General features: G+C 37.7%; 1 long non-coding RNA gene across 2 annotated transcripts; it reads left to right on the top strand.

Annotated features, from left to right (window-relative positions):
* The first annotated feature begins 271 nt into the window (after window positions 1–271).
* On the top strand, window positions 272–3,603 carry LOC127481258 (uncharacterized). 2 transcript variants are annotated; one of them, XR_007908163.1, is made up of 3 exons: window positions 272–334; window positions 999–1,111; window positions 3,194–3,603. It is a non-coding gene; the product is annotated as an uncharacterized LOC127481258 (long non-coding RNA). The 2 variants fall into 2 exon arrangements; XR_007908164.1 differs by having other exon boundaries at window positions 280–334; window positions 1,004–1,111.
* Window positions 3,604–7,642: the final 4,039 nt, after the last annotated feature.

Here is a 7,642-nt window from a genome sequence, read left to right as displayed (position 1 = left end):
TAATTAAAAAGAAAGAAGTCAAATATGATCATTCTGGTTATCTACCTTGAACTGCCCTTAAGTGCCAGCAAAAACTTGAAGTGTGTTATCCCCAAGTCATTGGCAATCATGGCTGCAACTCTAAAAAATGTCTTTTAAGAACACCAGTGTCAGATTTGTCATCTCAAACACTTGTTTGGCCCTGCAAGTTTTGAGATAACGGAAGATGACAGCAGCATCTCCTCAGAATGAAGAGATTCACAGGGAGCCATGATCTCATAGACATAGAATAGCTTGAGGCTTTGCTCTGAGTCATCCCTCTCTAATGGCAATTTTAAGGTCACTCCTGAACATGGTCAGTTTATTTTGGAGATGAGAAACAATACTTGGCAAGAAAGGAACAGAGATCAATTGGCACAATACATGGCTATAGCTCAGTTAATCAAAGTGCCTTTGAAATACTTTTAATGTGTATCTTTGGTGTTCTGTTGTTCCAGAAATGTGTTCTAAGTTTTCATCCGGTATTTTAGAAAGGAGTCTGAATTCCATAACGTCTGGATAGGGTGTGATTTAGTTTTAGTACTTCGAAAAGTCTTCGTTGACAAAGCTGCATTACTGAGATTCATTTCTTAGTCTTTATTTCAAAAATTTTATGCAAGGAAGAGACCTATCACACATGTTAATTCCTTGGAGTTACAGGCTAACTCAGAGACCAGAACAGAGAGGGAAATTTTGTGTTCATATGATAGCTTTGTCAGAACAGCTGCATAGAAAGTGAGGGAAAATAAATGTTGTTGAAATAACTTCCACAGACGTGGCTGAGAAAGCAGAAAACCTAAAGGAGACCTAAAGCTCATGGCAAGACTTTTTCACCAGGTGTACTCTGTGTGTCCACACATGCAGATAAAGAACATTTTTAGGCAGTGAAGGCAAACCATTGGTTTAGGAGGAAGTTCAATATCAAGAGAATTTTGAGTTGGTGCCAGAATGAATACTACAATGTTCTTTAATGTTTTAAGTAAAGGTTTGCCACACTGTTTAAAGAAATGTGCACGTATCCATCTGCAAAAAGCCAGCTGTCCAGGAAGCAGTTCTATTGTAAAGAGTCTACTCCTGCCTTTCAGGGAAATATGTAAGTTCTCTCTTTCTGATGTGGAACAGAAGGATTCACACCCTCTGAATACTTCCAGCTACTAGTTTTCTAGACATGTGGTCCTATCTAAACTCACTGTATGACATCCTTACCTTCTGCCCCTGAGAGCTCAGAGCTTCCTTCTTCAGGCCAAGGAGGGACTGTTAGCCCTGAGCCCTGAGCCCCGAGAACTCACAGTGCTTTTACTCCATCAGTACTGTCTGCTTCAGGTTAACTGGCTTTCTAAACGTCTGACATGAAAGATAATTCTAAGCAAACTTTAAATATTCGTTCAAGATATGATGAAGACAAATAATTTCAAAGGCTTGTTTTCATTAGCAAATCACAGCTATTAATAGCACGATTTCTTTTCCAGTGAAGGGAAAGAATTCCCTTCTGCTTTCCAACTGTTTATCTCAGTTAATATTACCTTGCACTTGCTTTTAGTTCCTTGATTACTCATGTGCAAGGAGGTGGATAGGTCTTATCACTGTGTGCACCTTGTCTCAAATGCTTTTACCCGAGCTTGGGAATTTGGCTCTTTTCTACCTAAACGAACAACCACAAAAGAAGCTTAAAAAGCTAGTTCATGAGAGTTCCTTATCAGTAACAAATATATTTACTTCTGAGAAATGTTGATGGTGACACCATGTTTCCCTTCCTCTTTAAAAAAGTCTATCATTATTTTTATTTGAAATAAATGGAAAACTGTTTTCCATTCAGTCATTCTTTAGTTATTGAATGGTCCATATTACTTGCTCTTCTCCCTGTGCACTGAATAATAGAATACAGATATACAACAGGGCTTTCAGAAAAAGTGTGCAAGAACAGATGGGGTTTGTGCAAAACACATTTGTATAGGTGAAGGAGGAACTTGACCCCAGGGCTTCAGATTACAGAACTCTCATAGAGAACTGGTTCCTGGGAGCAGTCAGACAATGCTGAAATAGAAAAATCTGTGCTCCTGATGCTACATTTTATTCATAGAAAAGTTGCAGTTATATAGTATGGCATGCTGGTTAATGAAGCTTTAATTAGCTCTTTTTAGACTCAATAAACCTTGGAAGTGTAGGCCCTGTTCACACACTATTGCTGACCTTCATGTCTTACCTGAAAGTGAGCAAATAACAAATGGTATTAGTGCTACCCATGAAGATAAGGCTGAAGTTGAGCAGCAATTATGGCTGAAAACCTGCAACATTTGAAGCCTTTTCAATTCTTATGCTATAAGGAGTCTTTCATGCAAGTAATAAATTGGATGGCACTTAGATGAGGAGTACAAGTTGAAAGAGAGAAAAGTGAAGACCAGACAGTGCAAATCTATGTGCACGACTCAGACATTTGCCACAGTTCTGGGATTTCTGTAAGTGGCAGATAAAGAACAATTTGACTGTAGAGCTCAAGCTGTTACTATTCAGCATTCCCAAGATGAAATTTGATGTCACTGAGCAGATTCATGGCACCCACAGCATGGCAGCAAATGCAAATAAGAAGGAAAAAAATGCAACACCTACAGAAAATGATGATGAAAAAAATGAAGGTAAAATTGGGTGTTACTTTTTTCATTTTTCTTTTTTTTTTTTTCTGTCTGTACTTTCCCATTGTGAAGCAAGGACATAAAATGATTGACATTGTTACCAGGAATAACTCCTGAAATATTGAAATAAGTAATAAGTGTCTGATGAGAACTGTGACCTGAGACAGAGAGAGGCTGTAGAGTGAAAAGGATCAAAACATTAATAGCCATTAATGCAGAACAAATACAAAAGTTCAAGGTAAAGGAAGGGGGAAGCAGAATTGGCAGACACTAACTGAGAGAGCAGACATTGCTGCTTAAGGTAGAGAAAACACACAGGAGGCAGGAAGCAAAATGCTCAGCCTAAAATATTACTGAGTGTTGTGTAGTCAAAGAAAATATCCTAATGTTTGTTCCCTAAAGGAAATGGAAGCTGAAGCATGTGCAGGCACACAGAGAGGCTACCAAGAAGCACAGGTTGTATGACCAGATTGTCTCCAATGTTTTCCATATGCACACTCCTTTTCCAGACAAAGCTGACTGCTATTCTTTCCACTTTGCCATAGGACCAGGGTTCTGGCTGACCAGCAGAGCTATAATTTTATTCCAGCAACACCAATAAGCAATTGGTATGTGACCATGAGAAGAGAACTTCAGCATTGCAAGACCAGAACACTGGCTATCAAAAAGATTAATCACAAGGGGATATATTGTTGCCTGAATATTTTAACAACTGGCATGGAAATACTCTACCTTCCAAGAAAACTCCCTCCCAGAACAGCCAAGTAAACCTCAGATGAGCTATCAACTTGACCCACCACCAAAACGTTTAATTTTTTCCAAAATCAAACTAAATGAGTTAATTCTTTTTTCTACTTCTCTCTTTAATTTTAAAGTGACTTCAAAAATGTTTCCTAATGAAAAGCCAATATGAAATTATTATATAACCTAAATGCAGAATGTTTCTCCTATTCCAAAATGCGTTGACTTCTCTTATTGCTTGCCATTTTTGACACTTACCTAGACACAATTTCACTTGAAATCACAAATAACTTCGGTTCTCTTCAGTATTTTGGCAAATAAGGAAGTACTTGGCCAAGGGAATCAAGAAACATGTGCCACAATAAGGAAAAAATGTGCCTTGATAGTGAGTACATGGCAGAATTCACTGCTCTGGAGTAAGGAACTGGTTCCACTTTCCACATGAGAGACAGGACAAAGCCTGAGTTGACAGAACTGTCTGGGAGTACCAGAGGGTTTGCAAGTCCTCTGTTTTGGATTGTTTGTAAAAACAAAGCTCTCTGTGAATTACTGTGTTATGCTCACACCTCACATTTATACAAACCCTAGTCTCTGTTCCAACAAAATCTCACAAGTGACACAATTATAAAAGTAGACTAACATTAAAACTGACAGGATATAAAATGTTCTCAGTTCAGTAGCTTGGATATAAGCTAAAAGCAAAGACAGCACATTTCTGCACTTGAAAAACTTCCCCCAGAATCTTCTTTCAGGGACAGCTTGAAAAGACAAATTGTACTGGAGTTTTCCAATCTGTCACAGTAGAGAAAATCTTCTGAGCTGTAGAGAGATGGCTTCAAATGAATAATATATCATTTTATTTGTGAATTTATAAACAAATTTATAAATTTTCTAGTTCAGTTGGGTTTTTTCTCACTTCAAATATCAGAAATACACCTTCCAACTCTAATCCAAATACATACTACCAAATCAACTCCAAACCAAGTGTTGGAGTACCTCATTAATTGAAATTTGTGTGTATTTGTAATGTTAATTCTCTCTTCAAAATGAAAATGTCAATGTAGAGCAAAGTGAGCAAGTATTTTAGTGGGAACTCTGGGCTAAAGAGGATCTCCCATACTGCATGAAGTTGGAATTCAGGATCAGTGCATCTCACTGAAAAATAACAGTACAATTGAGAGGTTATTGTCTCTCGTGCAAGAAGAGAGATTATGTATAAGACCCTAAACAGCAAGTTAGTTTTAAGGCTAATGAAAAACTCTACCAATCTCTGACTTAAAATATGTGGATTTAACCAGTTTATGAGAAATTTGCCTCAGTGCACAGGAGTTGGTAAAATCTCATCATGCTCTGACATGACGCACGTAAAACTGAAAAAAGAACAGTGTTTTCTGATCAAATTATTCTCAGAAACATAACTTCCTCAGTGGCTGCTTATTCAGTGCTCATCTATGATCATCTGTAGGGTTACAGTTTCATATGAACTCTGTTCTAGCATGCTGTCATGGGTGATAGCCTTTATAGTTTGGTGAAGTTCTTAAAAATGAGCATTTTACAACTCATTTTCTACTTGTTCTGATTTGTCTTTTTGTCAACTATGTTAACTGCAGGTTTATTTTCTTTTCCTCGAGGAAGGTTCATATATATTTTTTCAGTTAAGCATTTTGATTAAATGAATCACTAAGATTTTCTGTGAAATGAGTAAGTCATGATTTTCATGTTTTATAAATGGGGAAGCTGAGGAACAGAGAAGGAAAGTGACTTTCTGTTCTGTAAGTGGCAAGGCTGGGAATAGAAACTGGAGATCTTTACTGCCAGTTCCACTCTAGTTGATGGAGACCACTGTTCCACGGGTGACATTCCCACAGCTCCACTTATAGCTGCAGAAAAAAAATTCTATACAGTCTTAATAGTTTAATAGCACTGGCTGAAGTAGGGTCCCACAATATCCTTCCCTACTCCTCCTCCTTTTTCCTAATTTCCTTTTTAAAGTGATTTTCCTTGTGGGGTTTTGCAGATCATATGATAAGTGATACACTAAGTCATCTGTAGCAGTTTCATGCAACTTTATTACAAAATAGTAGAAGGTGATGCTCTGGAAGTGCTTTGGAGAAAATAAACTAAAAAAAAAAAATAGGCAGCAGATCTTACTGATTCTTTTAAATTTTCAAAAATTAGAAGAAAGTTCAAGAAATGGACACATATAAATTTCAGCAAATTATCAAAAATATTCAAAGAAATGGTTATAAAAGTGAAAGTGTAGAAAGCCTATAAAGCCCTAAGGGAAAGGAAATGTGTAGTGGAGTTGTTGTGATGGTATGTAACTCAACACCTTTCATTTGGTATAATAATTTGAGGGTGTAGTAAGTTAGGATTTTGAACTCCAATTGCCAGATCAGAAAAAAATCTTGTGTTCCCTCTGCAAACCATCATCTCAACATAAATTGCATTTGCTAATTAAGATGTTGTCTGTCTTCACGTCATGGTAAAAACCTTCATAAACATCATAATTGGTCTGGATATTCCACAGAAGTGCAGTTTGCATCCCTGGCTGATGTGGATCAGATTTATATGGCAAAGGGATTTGATCCTGTGCAGATCTGGTGTTAGTGAGTCATGTCCTGAGTCAGAATGAACAGTAAGGACCAGTCTGGAAAGAATCCCTGTGTTATCACTTCTTTTACCATAGTAAAAGTCTCAACTAGACATGGTTCTGCCTCCATTCTCTTTCTGGCTCATTTCTTTGACCTGTCCATGAACAGTTTTTTGAGCTGTCTGTTCCCAGCTGCTGGGCTGTTCTTGCTCCTCTGTTCTCAGCCTCATTCTCAATGGACATACTATGTTTTTTTCTTCTGCCTCCAGTATAAGATCACCCCTGCCTAAAAACCTGTGTGCCAAAAGGATCCTTACTCAAGGTGACAGGAAGATTCAAATTCCTTATACTGGTGATAGGCAAATAAGAAGTCAGTAAATTGCTAGGGTGATTCTCTGATTGTGTTAAAAGATTTAGTTAAAAGACCTACTTCCTGAGCTCTTACCCCATCTGCTCTTGGGCAGATCCAGGTGTTTCTTTTAAAAATATACTCTTACAAACTTTACATCAGATAGCAACAGAGCTTGCTGACTCCTTACCAGCAGGTTAGGTTGGGGAACCCCATGTAGCAGCTTCTGTTGGTGGGAAGTGAGCTGGGTTGTGCAGAAAAGCTGCATGAAATGAGCTAAGACATTAAATAACAACTTTCAGCCAAGAGTAAAAATTTTATCCCTGAATTATGAGCCTCCTGTAATAGAAAGTGTAGGAGAAATTCAAACAGGCTATTAATTGTAGCAGTGCCAATATATTAAGATGAATAAGATTTTCTGAAGGTATATACTAAGCAATTTCAGTTCCTTTTACTTGCTTCATTAGGATGAAATTCTTTGCAGATGCATTTTCAATAAATGTGTGTTATGATTTAAGAGCTCCTGCATTGGAGTCAGTCACCTCTGCCAAGGCTCAGAAAACACCACATTCCTAATGCCATCAGGGTTTATTCTGTGGTTACATGCTCCTCTCTGCCTTTGGCTTTCTATAATCTTCATTTGACCTGTGGTAAATTCATGCTGACGGTTCTCACCCTCAAGGAAATGAAGTAAGATTAAGTCTTCTAAGAGTATAAAGTTTTGAAAATTAATCCCATGGTCCCAAAGCCTCTTGGCTGTTTTAGAAAATGGTACAAGTCCACTGGTCATGATATTTTGTTCAGTTGACAAAACTGTTCCGTGGAAAGGCTGAAACTCCTTTGAGAAGGGCAGTTTCAGTTGTTCTTGGTCAATGAAGGTTTCCCTGAAATTTTGCCTGAAATTTCAAACACTGAGAGAGACAATCTATCCAGTGTTATCCGTGGCATGGTGGCTCTGTCACACAGCAAGACAAGAAAACTGGCTTAATTCCCTTCTCTGCCTGATTCAGGTCAAGGATTTTAGTCTCAGTTGAGATCTTTTGTCAAAGCACTCACTTCACCTAGTTCAATTTTTTTTTTTTAAATATTCATGCACTTGAACATTTCTTAGGAAAGACACTGAAAAAAGGAAATGGGAAATGACTTTTAACCTGATCTTATTATGCAGGAGTGGATTGAGTGAAGTTCACAGTACATATGCAAAAATATGTCAGCCAACAAATCAAGGAGAAAACCAGAGAAGGCTTAACATAAGAATGATAACCCTAAACACATTTACAAAGGACACAGAGCAGAGTTCTAGACTGAAGT

The sequence above is a fragment of the Manacus candei genome, unplaced genomic scaffold (assembly GCF_025592945.1).
Source record: "Manacus candei isolate 608988 ecotype Guabito, Panama unplaced genomic scaffold, ASM2559294v1 h1tg000077l, whole genome shotgun sequence".
Classification (NCBI taxonomy): Eukaryota; Metazoa; Chordata; class Aves; order Passeriformes; family Pipridae; genus Manacus; species Manacus candei.
This window is presented reverse-complemented; position numbering and strand designations above follow the sequence as displayed.